This window comes from Sus scrofa, chromosome 8, assembly GCF_054392235.1.
Source record: "Sus scrofa isolate SSC_HxYL_T2T_F1_AM1 chromosome 8, Sscrofa_HxYL_maternal_Yorkshire_Landrace_v2.0, whole genome shotgun sequence".
Taxonomy (NCBI): Eukaryota; Metazoa; Chordata; class Mammalia; order Artiodactyla; family Suidae; genus Sus; species Sus scrofa.
The window spans coordinates 136,281,509-136,298,039 of record NC_139390.1 but is presented as its reverse complement, the minus strand read 5'-3'; the positions used below and the strand labels follow the sequence as shown (position 1 = coordinate 136,298,039).

The 16,531-nt window shown below is 39.1% G+C and overlaps 1 protein-coding gene and 1 long non-coding RNA gene across 4 annotated transcripts in view; one reads left to right on the top strand and one right to left on the bottom strand.

Annotated features, from left to right (window-relative positions):
* The window catches only part of GPRIN3 (GPRIN family member 3), a 76,225-nt gene that overhangs the window by 33,862 nt on the left and 25,832 nt on the right, over nucleotides 1–16,531 (bottom strand). The window lies entirely within an intron of this gene.
* The window catches only part of LOC146401075 (uncharacterized), a 30,634-nt gene continuing 15,859 nt past the window's right edge, over nucleotides 1,757–16,531 (top strand). The window contains exon 1 of the long non-coding RNA XR_014813386.1: nucleotides 1,757–16,486. This is a non-coding gene — a long non-coding RNA (uncharacterized LOC146401075). The remainder of the gene's footprint in view (nucleotides 16,487–16,531) is intronic.

Below are 16,531 nucleotides of genomic sequence, written 5' to 3'. Positions count from 1 at the left end.
CCATAGCCACAGCAACGCAGGATCCGAGCTATGTCTGCGAACTACACCCCAGCTCATGGCAACACCAGATCCTTATTCCACTGAGTGAGTCCAGGGATCGAACCCACAACCTCATGGTTCCTAGTCTGATTCATTTCCACCGTGCCACAACGGGAACTCTGAGAAATATTATTAATTCAGTCATCAACAATAACTATAGCTAAATTTTGAATACAAAAAATTTAAAGAAGAAATTTTTAAAAAATTCCTAATCTCACTCTAGAAACACTATTAATCATTTTTTTTTAATTAAGACTTTTTTTTTTAGAGCAGTTTAAGGTTTACAACAAAATTGATTGGAAGCCACGGAAGTTTTCTGCACACACCTTGTCTCCACATTCATAGCCTCTCCCATAATCTACTTCCCCCACCAGAGCGGGACATTTGTAAACAACCAGTGAACATGTATGGACACATCATTATCACCCAATGTCCACAATTTACTTTAGGGTTTGTTCCTGGTAGTGTACATTTTGTGGGTTTGGACAACTGTATAATGATATATATCCATCATTATGGTAGCGTACAGAGTATTTTAAGTGTTCTATTTCCCTCTCTGCCCCACCTAATCATTCCTACCCTCCCTGCCCTTCAAACTCATGGAAAACACTCATCTTTTTCTTTCTTTCTTTTTTTTTTTTTTACTATCTCCATAATGTTGCTGTTTCCAGAATGTCATATGATTGGAATTGTACGGTATGTAGCCTTTTTAGATTGGCTTCTTTTACTTAGTAATAGGCATAGACAGTTCTTCCATGTCATTTCATTTCTTTGTAGCACTGGATAATATTCCATTGTCTGGATATACCACACCTTACTTATCCATTCACCTACTGAAAGATATCTTAGTTGCTTCCATGTTTTGGTAATTATACATGAAGCTGTTACCAACATCCATGTACAGGTTTTTGTGTGGATATGTTTTCATTTTATTTGGGTAAATACCAGGGCATTCAAGTGCTGAGTTGTATGTTAAGAGTATGTTTGGTTTTGCAAGAAATTGCCAAACTATCTTCCAAAGTGGCTGCATTACCATCAGCAATGAAGGAGGGTTCCCGTTGCTGCACATCCACATCAGCATTTGGTGGTGGTATTTTTTTGGATCATGGCCATTCTAACTGGTATATAGTGGTATTTTGTTGTTGTTTTAATTTGCATTTCTTGGATGACATATGATGTGGAGCATCTTCTCATATGCTTATCTGCTCTCTGTATATCTTCTTTGGTGAAATATCTGTTAAGATTTTTGGCCCATTTTTTAATCAGGCTTTTTGTTTTCTTGTTGACTTTTAAGAGATCTTTGCATATTTTGAATAATAGTCCTTTTTTCAGGTGTGTTTTTTTGAAAATATTTTCTCCCAATCTGGAGTTTGTCCTCTCATTCTTGTGACTTTGTCCTTTATAGAACATAAGTTTTTAATTTTAATGAAGTCCAGCTTATGAATTCTTTCTTTCATGAATTGTGCCTTTGGTGTTGTATCTAAAAGGCCGTCACCACACTCTAGGTGATCTCAGTTTTCTCCTATGTGAACTTCTAAGAGGATATGTGTGTGTGTGTATATATATATATATGGAAGTTCCCAAGCCAGGTACTGAATCTGAGCTGCAGCTGTGATCTGTGCCTTAGCTGCAGCAATGCTGGATTCTTAAGCTACTGCTCCGCAGTGGGAATTCCTATAGTTCTGTATTTTACATTTAGCTTTATGATCCATTTTGAATTAATTTTTGTGAGGGGTATAAGGTTTGTATCTAGATTCATTTTTTCCACATATGGATATCCAGTGTTCCAGCACCATCTGTTGAAAAGATTATCTTTGCTCTGTTGTATTGCCTTTGCTCTTTTTTTGGGGGGGGGGTCATACCCATGGCATATGGAGGTTCCCAGGCTAGGGGTCTTATCAGAGCTACAGCTGCAGGCTTATACAGCAGCCACAGCAGCATAGGATCCGAGCCGCATCTGTGACCTATACCACAGCTCATGGCAACACCAGATCCTTAACCCACTGAGCGAGGCCAGGGATTGAACCCGCAACCTCATGCTTCCTAGTCGATTCGTTTCTGCTGCACCACAATAGGAACTCCCCTTGCCTTTGCTCTTTTTTTTTTTTTTTTTTTGTCTTTTTTTTGTTGTTGTTGTTGTTGCTATTTCTTGGGCCGCTCCCGCGGCATATGGAGGTTCCCAGGCTAGGGGTTGAATCGGAGCTGTAGCCACTGTCCTACGCCAGAGGCACAGCAACGCAGGATCCGAGCCGCGTCTGCAACCTACACCACAGCTCACGGCAACGCCGGATCGTTAACCCACTGAGCAAGGGCAGGGACCGAATCCGCAACCTCATGGTTCCTAGTCGGATTCGTTAACCACTGCGCCACGACGGGAACTCCGCCTTTGCTCTTTTGTTGATAATCAGTTGACTATATTTATGTGGGCTATATCTGCATGCTGATGACATATCAATGTTCCATTGATCTACCTGTCTTTTCTTTCACCAATACCAGACTGTTTTGATTACTGTTGCTTTATAGTAAGTGCTGAAGTTTGGGAGCATCAATCCTTCAGCTTTTTCCTCTTTCAGTTATGTGTTGGCTATTCTAGGTCTTTTGCCTCTTCACATAAACTTTAGAATCAGTTTGTCAAAACCACAAAATATCTTGCTGGCATTGATATTGGATTAAGTCTATAGATCAAGTTGAGAAGAACTGCCATTTTGCCATTACTGAGTCTTCCCACCCAGAAACATGGAATATTTCTCTATTTAGTTCTTTGATTTCATTCACCAGCGTTTTTAGCTTTCCTCATAGCTCCTGCACATATTCTGTTAGACTTATACCTAAGTATTTCATTGGTGGGTGCTAACATAAATAGTGGTTAGTTTCTTTTGAAAAACTGGATATCACTCTTATGCTTCTTTTCAAAAATAAAAGGTAATCTGTTACACATGAGAAATATATCCTCCCCTCACTCATCCCCAAAATCCAATAGTAAAAGAGAAGGAACATAAATGTACTGGAAGATAATGTGAGTGCATTGCAGTCTGTAAAGAAACAGAGAAAGAACAGTGACAGATTATTATTATTGTCAGGCATATTGGCAGTGTTTCCCATCTGCTTCCTTATTACCCACACGACGAGAATTCAAAGGTGATGGTATCATTTCTCCTACTTTCATCTGCCAAGAATCTAACAGGAGGAGTCGGGCTCCTGGAGCTTTAGTTTGAACTCATACTTCATATTCCCATGGTGGAGAGACAGAGGATATATTCATGAAATGATAGCTTATGAGAATGTGTGTCAAATGTAAGACCAGATACTATAATGTAAGACCAGATACTATAAAACTCCCAGAGGAAAACACAGGCAGAACACTCTTTGACATAAATCACTGCAATATTTTTTTTTTGGATCCATCTCCTAGAGTAATGGAAATAAAAGCAAAAATAAACTAATGGGACCTAATTAAACCTAAGAGCTTTTGCGTAGCAAGGAAACCATTAACAAAATGAAAAGGCAGCTTATGGAATGGGAGAAAATACTTGCAAACGAAGCGACCAACAAAGGCTTAATTTCCAAAATAAACAAACAGCTCATACAGCTCAGTATCAAAAAAATTTCTATTCTTCCATCCTTTCTTAGTATAACATTTTAGCTGGCAACGTGGCCATCTGCCTAAAGACCTTGGTCTCCAGTCTCCCTTGCAGCGGGTGTGGCCATGTGACTAGGTTATGCTGGCAGAAGTGACAGGGGTCATTTCTTGATCTTGCCCTCATAGAATCGGAAAGATAATATCCCATTGTATATATGTCTCATATCTTCTTTTATTCAGCCATAAAAAAATGAAATAATGCCATTTGCAGCAACATGGATGGACCTAGAGATTATTATACTAAGTGAAGTAAGTCAGACTGAGAAAAACAAATATCATATGATATCACTTAGATGTGGACTCTAAAAAAAAAAAACGATACAAATGAACTTATTTACAAAACAGGAATAGACTCACAGACGTAGAAAACAAACGGTTACCAAAGGGGAAGATGGGGGGAACACGGGGGTACACTAGGAGTGTGGGATTAATAGGTGCTTAGATACTATGATATAAAAAATAGATAAACAACAAGGATCTACTGTACAGTACAGTGAATTATACTCAATATCTTGTAATAACCTACAGGGGAAAAGAATCTGAAGAGAGAGAGAAAGAGAGAGAGAGAAAATGAATATGTATCAAATATGCTTGTTTGGGCAGACATTTAAAGTAACACTAAAAAAATTTTTTTTTTCTTTTAAGCAGTTCATTCATGAGCTTCTCACACATTTTTGGGAAGGGCCTTCAGCCCAAAGAAAGAATTTTTCTCCTAGAACCACTAAAGTTGGGGAGTGGTGTGACTTCAGAAGAGTCCATGCTTCATCACAGTGACTTTCGAGGTCACAGCTGAATTCTCAAAATGGTGTGGGAATTTTAGAACCCAGTCCAAATGGTGACAGGTGTGGCCGCTGTTTCCTCTATTTGTGGGCTAAACCTCCTGGGAAAAGTGGCAGATTCTGCCCTCATGGGGCCTATATCTAGGTGGGAGGCAAGTTAATCCCAGGGGAGGGCTTGGGAGACCTGCAAGAGCAGAACATCTATCCCCAAGGGCAGTCTGCAGTCCACACGCTGGGCCAGCCAGGGGAGGGGCCGGGAACCCCAGGGAAAACAGCCTCACCTGTGTCCTACTCCCAAACCACTGTGCTTTGTCACGCTGACCCAGATGTTGCTCTACCTGGCTGCCTGCCCAGTATCACTCCACCTATCACATCTTGGCTTTTCCCCTTTAGGCATGGGATCTTGGAGAGTCAGCCCACAATGCAGACCTTCAGACTACTTGCCTTCGAAAAGGAAATTGCTGGGCTGGCTGCTGGGCCACCTGCTGGGCCTTAGTCATTACAAACTCCACTGTTTCATCCTCTATCCTTGGGTGTCTGAGGCCTCTAGATGTATTTCTTGCCACTGGTTGTTCATTATTTGAGTCAGAATGCCCAGCCTTCATCACTGCTTTCCAGCCAGCCTCCCGCAGCACTCACTAGTGCCGTTGATGTGGATGAATCCAGAAGACTTCCTGCCTTCATCTTAGTTGACCTCTTGGCCATGTTTAGCATGTGAAGCTTTCCTCTTTGAAACGTGTGCCTCTCTTAGCCTCTATGACCCCCGGTCCATTCGTTTTCTTCTGTATTTCTGTCCAATTCACCTTGGGTAGGTAGGTAGCTTTTTCTCCTTAGCGCCAACCGCTCTTTGTTAGACTTGTTCCTTGGCCTTTTTCACTGCCCCATTTTTTCTTTAAAAGGGGATCTTACCTAATCCCATAGCTTTATAACCCACTTTATCAGTTACCTTTTGCTGCAATATTGCTGTGTAACAGGCTGCCCCAGAACTCAATGTCAGACAGCCGTGAGCCTTTTCTGCATAAGGAAATTGAGACTTGGTGAGAAATATTACCTTCTTATAGGGACCATAAGTGACAAGAGCCTCCAAATCTGATTGTTGTGTCATTACATTTGCCATTATATTATGAACTTAGAAAGAAAAGAACTATGTATCCAACTCATTTCTATCAATAGCCCCATGTCAAAATAAGTTTTTAAAAGCACTCTCATATTTAGTTCTCCAAAATTTTGTACAAAATGCTATTAATATCTCTTATTAACTTAATTCAATACTTAAATGAGGGCTTTCATCTATTTGCCACAACTATAGTAACATATGCAAATTCTCTTTCTCTCTCCAAACCATTGTAAATGGTCAATCCCTATTAAAGTATTCACTACATTTAGATTTTCAAGCACAGTATAATAAAATGTTACTCATTTAGAATGAAGAAGTTATCCATTAGGATTCTTTGGTGGCACATAGCAACCCATGTTCCTGGCTAACTTGCGAAGAAGGGGAATTTATTGGAATAATAACACTTAGAGTACTTTGAGTAGGCACCATTCTGAGCATTATACTCATTAATTCCCAGAGAACCTTGTAGGTAGGCACCATCATTGGTTCCACTGACGTAGAAGCGAAGGCACAGAGAAATAAAGTGGTAACTTGCTCCAGATCATGCAAGTAGAATGTGGCCAAACTGGATTTGAGCCCAAGCCACATGGTTCCAGTCTTTGGCACCATATCCATGGATACAGGGGGTGGTCAGAGTTGAAGAGGAGGCTACAGAAGCAAGTTTAGAGGGGGGTAGAAATCAGGGCATGGTAAAGAAGTGTCACTGGGATAAGCTAATTATCTCCACTGCATCCCCCAAACCCTGATAGCAATTAAAGACTCTGGATTCAAAGACCTAGGAGAGAGGCACAATAGAACCTTGACTAGGGGAGGACAGGATGCCTGGTCTGATAGTTCTGAGGCTGCACGCTCAGCAAGAGATCAATTCCCCAAGAATATATGGGCACGTTGTTGTAAAAGGAAAGGCAATGGATTCGGGAAGGGTAGCCAGCAAAAAATGCCCCTTGCATGGAGAATGAAGGAAATATTTTTATTCGTATTAACAAGATGTCCACAATAGCAACTGTGAGAAACCCCTCAACTACCTTAAGAATGTGTCCTCATAGACTCCTTTATTGGAAGAGATAAATTTCCACCTCTGCCCCAAGGCCACTCTCTTGAACTCATATTTTTCCACTTGAGTTGGATCACAGCATGCTTAAGTCTCCATCGTCAGGGAAAAACTCTTCCCTAACCCCATGGAGCTATTGATGCTAATAGATCTCTGATGTCCTCACAATCCGGCTTCTTGAAAAGGTAGTCCACAATCCCTACACGCCCCCTCTTCCTGCACAGTCACTCCCAAATCTACCAGCCTCTTATGCCTTCCTCTGTCATTCCTGTCATTTGACTGAAACTGTCCTTTCTAAAGCCACCAATGACTGGATTTTTCCAAAACAAATGTGTTTCCTTATTTTTGCTGACTTCCCAGTAGCATTTGGCACCCTGAGAACTTGGTCCTTCTGGAAGCTCTCTTCTCTGTGATTTGCTCTCACTGCCCCCCCCCTTTTCTATAGAAATCTCCTTCTCAAAGAATTACTTGGTTCTTTTTTCCTCAGTTGATTTCCTAAACATAGGTTTCTGCTCTTCTCACTTTATTACACTCAACTTGAGGGACACAGTAAGTTATATGTTCATGAGTCTCAAATCTCAAGCCAGAACTGCCTACTGATCTCCAAAACAGCAGCTCTCCACCTAGAAGTGTTACTGGTACCTCAAATGAAATATGTCCACAAACTCATCCACATTTATCTCTAAGCTTGTTCCTCCTTCTTAATTACCTCAGTGAATATCACCTCCATCCCCCCATACAAGCCAAAAATTTTAAAGCCACCCTTGTGTCTCTCTTCTCCTCTATTGACCACCACTCATCAGCAGTCTCCCTACTGCTGATGTAATGTAGACACTTATCATTTCTCACCAGAATTATTTCAAGGACTTGCTATATAAACTCTCTGCCTCCAATCTGTACCTTCTGGAATTCTCCATAGAGCTGCCAGAGAGATTTTTCTAAAACACAAATATGGTCATGTCACTTCCAGAATGAAAATCCTTCAGTGACACCCACACATTTCATGAGGAAATTCAAATTCCCAAGTCTTGGCACACAAGACTCTTTGTGATGAGGCTCCTGTTACCTCTGAAGCTTTATAACTTGTTAGGATTCCCAGAACCTTTCAGTCCAACCATTGACAAGCATCCATGGTTGCTCAAACGTGTCAAGGCCTCTACGTGGCTTTATCCATGCTGCTTCCTGTTTCTGGAATGACATCTGCATTGGTCGAATACTGTCCCCTAGACATCAGGTCCACCTAGAACCTGTGACTGTGACCTTAACCCACAAATAAAGTTTTTGTAGATATAATAAAGTTAGGATGATGTCATACTGGGTTAGGGGAGGCCCTAAATCCAATATGACTGGTGTCATAAGAAGAGGGAAATATGGACATAGACAAAAATACAGGGGAGAGGGTCCCACAAAAAGAAGAGCAGAGATTGGAGTGATGTATTTATGCCCAAGGATTGCTGGCAACTGCCAGAAGCTAGGAGAGGGACATGGAACAGATTCTCCCTGAGAGCCACTGGAAGGAACCAACCCTGATGACACCCTGATCTCAGATTCTAGCCTACAGAACAGGCAGAGAATAAATTCTTACTGTTTTAAGCCACCCAGTTGGCAGTATTTTGTTATGACAACTCTAGGAAACTAATACGCTCTTCCCAACTCTTTATTCCCTTGGGAACCTCAATTCAGCTTGGCATCTCCTCCTCCAGGAAGACTTCTTGGAACTTTCCCATCCCTAAGCCCTTCTCAGGCCCTGATTTAGATGCTTCTCCTCTGTTCTCTCATTGTATGGTGCATATCTTTATTATAACACACTGTGATGCTGTCAATCACTGGGATATTTTTCCCTCTGCTTTTTCTTTGTTAGGTGGTAAGCGCTGAGAGAGCATAGAGAGGGTGCCTACCTGGCAGCCCCAGTATCCTTTATGCCATTGGCAGGAAGAAAAACATGCACAGTTAGCACTGGTGAATGTTAACATGCCTCAAATTAAGTGTGATTTTATTTCCTTCAAATTGAATGTAACAAATCATCAAGTAGAGTGGATATAAGATAACGGGAAAAATAAGATCTCACATTCGACCAACAATGTGCAATGTACTGCCAACAAAATTACTTTAACATAAAAGAAGAGCTGTTTCTATTATTGACATTAATTTTATTCACTAGCAGTAATGAGAATTATGTCCATGCTATTTTGAATCATGAATTGTTTGCTTTGCTTTTTTTAAAAAATTGCTTCAACTAGTGGTTTATAAGAAAAAGGAATATCATATAACTCTCTAGGTAATACACATACTCTTTTTAAACAATAAGTGGAAGCCAGGAAAGTTTACATCATGCCTTGTCAGCCTGACTGTTGAACAGTTGTGCTCTCTCTCTTGCTTCAGCAGTGTGAATCATTTATGGGGATAATCCCATAGGTTTATGAGAGTTCATTAAGAGAGGATCAATCTAAAATATATAGCATGTTAGCCTGAGAGCTCACTTGTCAGATGTGTTGGCACTTTTCATTAAAAATGACCTCTTCATGGCCTGAATGGCTTAGAGGGCTAGTCCCACTTTGTTATCATGGCAATTATAAATTTACATCAAGCATCCCACAAATCTGTGGAAATTTGCTTAGTAAGGATATAACAAGCTGGACTTGTTTACTGTTAAGAATTTGTTAATCTGATTATTTTTTGCTACATATGCAATTACATTACTCTCAGATGGTAATGGAGGTCATATTTTTTAAAGGGATAAGAACATTATCCACATATTTTCAGGTCTATGAAGACCACCTGTTATTAGGATTAAAAAAGCTTGCCAAGGGCCTTAGTACTTTGCTTGTAAAACCTCTTGCTTAATTAAAGGCTATGATATGAAATTAAAGTAAGGCCTTCACAGTAATTATTTTTGTATTCACTCAACTCTTACACAGCTAAATAGAGGGCCCTGAAGTACTAAACATGAAATATTACTTTTTTTAGCTATTCCAAACTTCAATAAAACTAGTTCTGGGCCTGTGGTGGTACTAGAGAGACAAAAATGAGCAAAACTCCTTCCCTGCCTACAGGGGTTGGCGTCTGCTGGGGAGCAGAGGCAATTTCAGTGCCAGAGATTGCAACAGTGACACAAGAGGAGAAAGACTCATTCCAAACTGTGCAATCAAGGAAGGCTTCCTGGGACCCAGTGGAGATATGCTACAATACTGGGAAGAAAAAAACATCAGAAACAGTGTAAATAACCACACAGATCATGGTACATACAAGATGGACTTTGGGAAAACTTCCAAGTGTTTTTTTTTTCTTTTTTTGTTTTTTTGTTTTTGTTTTTGTTTTTTTTTTGGTCTTTTTAGGTCTTCATCAATGGCATTTGGAAGTTCCTGGGCTAGGGTTGAATCAGAGCTACAGCTGCTGACCTATACCACAGCCACAGCAATGCCAAATCCAAGCTACATCTGTGACATACACCTCACTCATGGCAGTGCTGGATTCTTAACCCACTGAGCGAGGCCAGGGATTGAACCTGTGTCCTCATGGGTACTTGTTGGGTTTGTTAGCGTTGAGCCATGATGGGAACTCTGACTTCCTAGTTTAATGAGAGATGAGGGGGAGGGAGAAATAGGAAGGCACCTGGCATGAAAGGTGGATATAATATTACTTATGTGTATTTATATATGTGATACTTAAACATATATATTAACTCACAGATTCATTCATCAAACATTTATTGAGCTTTTGCTATGTCCCAGGCACTGACAATATCATGATAAGTATACCAGTTCTCACCTTCAGGAAATTCCTCTCTAATGGGGGAGGCAGAAATATAAATGGATGATTGTAATATAAGGTATTGAGCCCCTCAAAAGAGTGATGCATAGGGCACTGGGAGAGCACACTGTTAGTGCAACTGAGTTAGGGGATACCTAGGGATTCTGAGTGTAAGTGTTAGCAAAGTTGCCTTGAAAGTCAAGCAGAAATCCTCAACAAAATATTAGTAAACTGAATAAAAAATATATAAAAAAAAGATCATACACCATGATCAAGTTGGACCTATTTCAGGAACACAAGGATAGTTCAATATTTACAAATCAATCAATATGATGCACTGATTAACAAAGGGAAGGATAAAAATAACATGAGCATCTCAAAAGACACAGAAAAAGCATTTGACAAAATTCAACATCCATTCATGATAAAGACTTACTAAGGTGGATATGGAGGGAACATATCTCAACATAATAAAAGCCATTTACGACAAACCACAGCTAATGCCATACTCAATGGTGAAGAGCTGAAAGTCTTTCCTCTAAATTTGTGAATAAGACAAGGGTGCCCAGTTTCACTACTTTTATTTAACATAGTATTGGAACTTCTAGCCATAGCAATTATACATGAAAAAGAAATAAAAGTAATAATAAAATAATAACGAATAATAGTAAATTTAGATAAATTGGAAGGAAAGAAGTAAAGATATAAAGTATCATGTCATCTATTGTGGATGACATGATACTTTATATAGGAAACTCTCAAGTTTCCACTAAAAAACTATTAGACCTAGTAAATGAATTTAACAAAGTTGAAGGATACAAGGTTAATATACAGAGACCTGTGGCTTTTCTGTAAACTACTAATGAACTATTAGAAAGAAAAAAGTAAAGAAAATCCCATTTAAAATTGCATAAAAAAGAATAAAATATCTAGGAATAAACTTAACCAAGGAGGTGAAAGACCTATACTTTGGGGAAAAAAAAAAAAAACCCAAAAAACCTATAAATATTTATGAAAGAAATTGAAGATGGCATAAAGAAATGGAAAGATATCTTATGTGCTTGAATTGGAATAATTAATATTGTTAAAATGGCCAAACTACTCAAAGCAATCTACATATTTAAAGCAATCCCTATCAAAATACCCATGACATTGCTCACAGAACTAGAACAAATAATCCTAAAATTCATATGGAACCACAAAAAACCCTGAACTGCCAATACAATCTTGGAAAGGAAGACCAAAATTGAAGGTGTTATCCTCTCAGACTTCAGACTATACTACAAAGCTACAGTAATCAAAATAGCATGGTACTAACACACAAAAAAGACACATAAATCAATGGAACAGACTAGAAAGCCCAGAAATAAACTCACACACCTAGGTCAACTAATCTAGGACACCAGAGGCAAAAATATAAAATGTAAAAAAGGCAGTTTCTTTAATAAGTGGTGCTGGGAAAACTAGACTACAAGTAAAACAAGAAGATTAGAACATTTCTTTACTCCATATACAAAATAAACTCAAAATGGTTTAAAGACCTAAAAGTAAGATGGTAAATTATAAAACTCCTAGAAGAGACATTAGGCAGAACAACTCTATGTCATTAATTGCAGCAATGTTTTTTTTTTTTGGATCTGTCTCCTAAGGCAAAATAAATAAAAGCAAGAAAAACAAATGTGACCTAATTAAACTTAAAAGCTTTTGTATAGTGAAGGAAAATATCTGCAAACAAAATGACCAGCAGGGGATTAATCTCCAAAATATATAAACAGCTCATACAACTCAATAAAAACAAACAGACAAACAAATGACAATCGAAAATGGGCCAAAGGTCTCAATAGATATTTTTCTGAAGAATAAATGCATATGGCTTACAGACACATCAAAAGATGAACATCACTAATTATTAGAGAAATGCAAATCAAAACAATAATGAAATATCACTTCACATCTGTCAGAATGGCTGTTATCAAAAAGTCTATAATATAGACAATATAAAAATATTGGTGAGGATGAGGGGAAAAGGGAAACTTTGTACATTGTTGGTAGGAATATAAATTGGTGCATCCACTATGGAAAAATTTTAGTTCCTCATAAAATTAAAAATAGAAGTATATATGATCCTGAAATTCCACTCTTGGTATACATCCAGTAAAAACAAAAATAATAATTTGAAAAGATAACACACTCCAATGTGCATAGAAGCATTACATTAATAGCCAAACTATGGAAGCAACCCAACTACCCATCGACAGACGAATGATATGATATATATTCCATATATAAAAAACGGAATATTAGTCATAAAAAGAATGAATCCTGCCATTTGCAGCAACGTGGATGGACCTAGAGAATATTATGCTTGGTGAAATAAGTCATAGAAAGACAAACACTGTATGATATTACTTATATGTGTAATCTAAAAAAAAAAAAAAGAACATATATGCAAAGAGCAACAGATTCACATATATAGCAAACAGACTAGTGGTTACCAGAAGGGAGAGGGAAGGGGGGAGGGGAAAATTACGGGTATGGGATTAAGAGACACAAACTCCTATGTATAAAATAAATAACAAAGGATACATAGCAACAAGGATACCTTGTACAGCACAAGGAATTAAAGTTATTATCTTTTAATAACTTTTAATAGAGTATAATTTGAAAAAATTTTGAATCTGCTGTACACCTGAAACTAATATGATATTGTAAATTAACTACATTTTGATTTAAAAAAAGAAAGTTGAGCGGGAGGTATCAGGGAAAGGTAGAGGGCATTTAATGTACACATGAGCATCTGCATGGGGACAGATGTACAGAAGTGAGAAACAGCTTGTTGGGAGGAGTGGGTGAAGGTGGGGTGGGATTGGAACAATTTGTAGTTGAGCCTTACTGGAGATCCAGATGCAAGGCTGATGGTACAAAGCAGCCATCTTTCAAGAGGTGAGGCCAAAGGGAGCCACAAAGCATGAGTGCATAGGCCTCCTATGGCTTTTCCCCAGGTCAAGGCAGTCACTGAGGGCTTGATGGGGCAGGTGTGTGGAGACTGGAGGCATAAGGACCTCTCAGAAGGTGACTGCAGGAAGTACTGAGAGAACCAGGGTAGTGGTCACAGGAATAGAGAGGAGGAGGTGTATCTAGAAAGACTGAAGAGTGAAATCTCCCATGCACCAAGATGGACTGGATGTGAAAAAGGAGATAACGGGAGCGCCCAAGGTTTCAGGATGAGGCAGAACCTAAACAGGATGCTATTGGAGATGCTATGACGGATGTAGTCATAGGTACCACACACATCTGTGAGAGAAGGGACCACACCCACCTTGAGGAGGGTTCTGGAAAGCTTTGCTGAGCAGGTTGACTCTTGAGGGTAAAGAGACCCAGGGGGTGAAGACCCAAAGGGTAAAGAGTTAGCCATGTGAAGGAGAGGATGGATGGAAGGAGGTCACTCAAGGCAAAGGAAACAGCACGAGCAGAGGCAGGAGGCTGGAAATGACACATGAGAGATCCACTAGCACTTCAGAGTCACTGTGACCCTTACTTTTGGGTACCTTTTCTCTGCGGGAGAGGCTCCATTAGCATGGTTGTTAAGAGTGTGCTTCTAGAATCACATGATTTGGATTCACACCCAGCTTGCCACTCGCATGAGCTGTGTGACCTTAGGTAAATTACTTCACTCTCTGGTGCCTGAGGCCAATAATGCTTTAAATACAAGGATGGAAATAGCATCTTCAACATGGGATTGTTACAAGCTCTTAGAGCTTGGCACACAGTGTTGGCTGGTGGGAGCAGAGAGGTAGTGTTCGTAAGAGTCATGGTACAATTACTTGTACATTCTAACTAATGGAAATTCACTGCCCGGCGACCTTCCAAGTCCACTGCCCCTCCCCTCTGCCCTTCCTCACTCCATCACTCTGTGAGCAGAGAGTAACCAAAAGATCAGGATCCATAACCTGACATTTTAATTCTGAAGATGTGTGGGCAACCTCGGGCTGCATTGCAGAGGTCTCTTTTCTCCACCTTCTCATCCAATTCCCTTCTTTTTACTCAAATGTTACTCTGTCCTTTCTCCATAATTATTCCTAAAAGAAATTACTCAAGATTCTCCTGTGTAGAAACTGACACTGATGGGGAAAAATAAAGTAAATAAATGTATCCAAGAACAGGTAGAGGAATTGGTGTTTGTGAGGGAAGCATTATGAACAAGTAACTTGTCAGAACATCCGTTCTTTGGGTAAATCTATAACTGCTGCTCCAACTGCTTAATTTATCCTCAGTGGAAAAAGAAGTCAGACACTAGTTTTCCACTTAGATTCATCATTTTCTAGCTTAACTTCATCAGTTGCTTATATTTTCAGCCCCCCCCCTTTTTTTGGCAAAATACATTTTTTTTTTTCCTCCTGAACTTGTAGACATTTTCCTTTGTGGAGAGGTTCTCAGTTGCACCAATTTTTTTTTTTTTTGAATAGAAGGAATTTATTTTCCTTATGTAAGGAGACAGAAATTGAGAGGACATGATGCTTGAGTAGTTGTCATATTCTCTGAATGTTCTAACAAGAGCAGTGAAAGGAAGAAGTCAGGAAGACCAGGTTGCAAAACATGAAAATGTTCATTTCAAAAGCCAAACTTGCTTCAACAAAATGCTGATGGTCTTGTTAAAGTGATACAGACGATAGTATCAGGTGGGTGTTGCTCATTATAACCACTGTGTAATGATGATCCCCCAAACATTTCTTCAACCTTTTGATTCCTCGTATTCTAGGGCTGGCTTCAGAACAGCTTTGATATTTCTCTTTCAGTCACATTCACTTTTCATGGGTGCTTTTCTATAGTCTGTGTTTGTCATATCAGGTATACTTTCTTTTCATCTGAGAATCTGCCTCAGATTTGGAAAGATTACTTTTAAAATGTTATAGTTCTTTCATCTTTTTTTGTTTTAAAAATGTGACCTCAATGTCAATGTAACTTTCAATTTCCACGTCCCATGTACATCTCCTCTTATGTGTTAATTTTATATTTTTATTTTATTCCTTATCATCGGCTCTAAGAACTTCTTGACTTTCAGAATGAAAAAAATCTCAAGGAAAAAATATTGCCAAGTACCGACAGGGAATATGTGCTTTTATCTCACTACATTAAAGATGCCTTAAATACGGTGAATACCTTAGATACAATAAAGTTACTTAGAAAAAGAACCCACGAGTTAATCTTAGAAGGATTTGAAAGGTAGTACCAGAAAAGTACTTATAAAGCTAATTATTTTAAAAAATCTACTACTCTAGTCTTAAATTCCTGAAGAATTCAGTGTTGAACTCAATGGAAAATCGAACTGAATTCAATAAACATTTATTAAGAATTCCTATGTTTAGAGCATTATGCTAAGCTTTGTTGGGGCTATACAAAGATATATAAAGATATCGGAGTTCCCACTGTGGTGCAGCAGAAACGAATCTGACTAGTATCCTTGAGGATGCAGGTTTGATCCCTGGCCTCCATCAGTGGGTTAAGGATCTGGTGTTACTGTGAGCTGTGGTACGGGCTGCAAACGTGGCTTGGATCCTACTTTGCTGAGGTTGTGGTGTAGGCCGGCAGCTATAGCTCAAATTTGACCTCTTTTGATATAAAGATATAGAAAATCTAGCTGATATGCTCCAAAATTGAACATTTTGGGGAACATTTTAGCTATTGTACCAGGCACACAGAGGAAAGTGCTATGGGAGTACAGAAAGGCAAGTATTCAACTGACATTTGCGTGACCTTCAAAGCATTTTTGGAAGTGCTGGAAAGATTTTTAAAAATATATACATGTAATGTTATTTCCTTAAGTCTTGACATTTTAGAGTTACATGCTATTAGAAATTCATCTGCTGTGGTTAATACATCTAAACTGATTAAATTGGACTGTGTGCTATTTCCCAGCACAGGGTAAAGATTTGAGTTGGGGTCTTAATGCTGGTCTTTGGGGGCAGAGGGGAGCCGAAGTAAAGATTCAAAGATGGGAAATTATACTTACTGCCTGGAACCCAAGAGTCTATGAAGGAGGAGAGCTGGGAGTGGTGTGAAAATGAGATATGGCTTCGGATCTCCATTGAGAAACATGGCTCTAGGCCCAAGTCTATTCTTTTTTTTTTTTTTGTCTTTTGTCTTTTCGTCTTTTG